This window comes from Penaeus monodon, chromosome 19 (genome assembly GCF_015228065.2).
Source record: "Penaeus monodon isolate SGIC_2016 chromosome 19, NSTDA_Pmon_1, whole genome shotgun sequence".
Lineage (NCBI taxonomy): Eukaryota > Metazoa > Arthropoda > Malacostraca > Decapoda > Penaeidae > Penaeus > Penaeus monodon.
In genome coordinates, this window is record NC_051404.1 from 2,385,736 (window position 1) to 2,386,305 (window position 570).

General features: G+C 40.0%; 1 protein-coding gene across 1 annotated transcript in view; it reads right to left on the reverse strand.

The window, feature by feature from the left end:
• The window catches only part of LOC119584971 (microtubule-associated protein futsch-like), a gene marked incomplete at its 5' end in the record, with an annotated part of 346,977 nt that overhangs the window by 136,060 nt on the left and 210,347 nt on the right, over positions 1-570 (reverse strand).

Genomic DNA, 570 nt, shown 5'->3' on the forward strand with positions numbered 1-570 from the left:
TATCATTATCCAAACAAAAAAAAAAACACCGAAGCGTGAAAATTATCAATCCCTTTTATGGACAGAATCTGCGTGGGCGTTGCTCCTCACACTATATTTTCTTTAAAATCTCAAATGTTTAATTAAGCATCATCGCATTATCTCATGCAGGGAAAACATAAATGCAATGATCGTTTATTTATTTGTTATTACTATTTTTTTTTGTTCTTGCTACAACAATGTCCTTTCCCTAAAACAATTGAGTTCGCGTAACTTTGTATCTGGATACCAACAAATGTGTACAGCGCGAGGCGTTCGCGTAACTTCGCATCCGGATTGGAACAAATATGCAAAGCCATCGGCGATCCTGCGGCCACCGGATTCACGATTTAATTCGGATATTGAGGACAAAGGCCATGTGTTATGAGATCGGTTTATGGAAATGTCTGTCTGGCGGTTTGCATTTGCATTTGCTGCACTGGATGAGGCGTTTGACTCATGCACGTTGCGGCGCTCAGTCCTTTGGAAGGCCTGACATTAATATCATCTGTAACTTACTGACGCACAAAAGGCATACCATATAGTTATGTA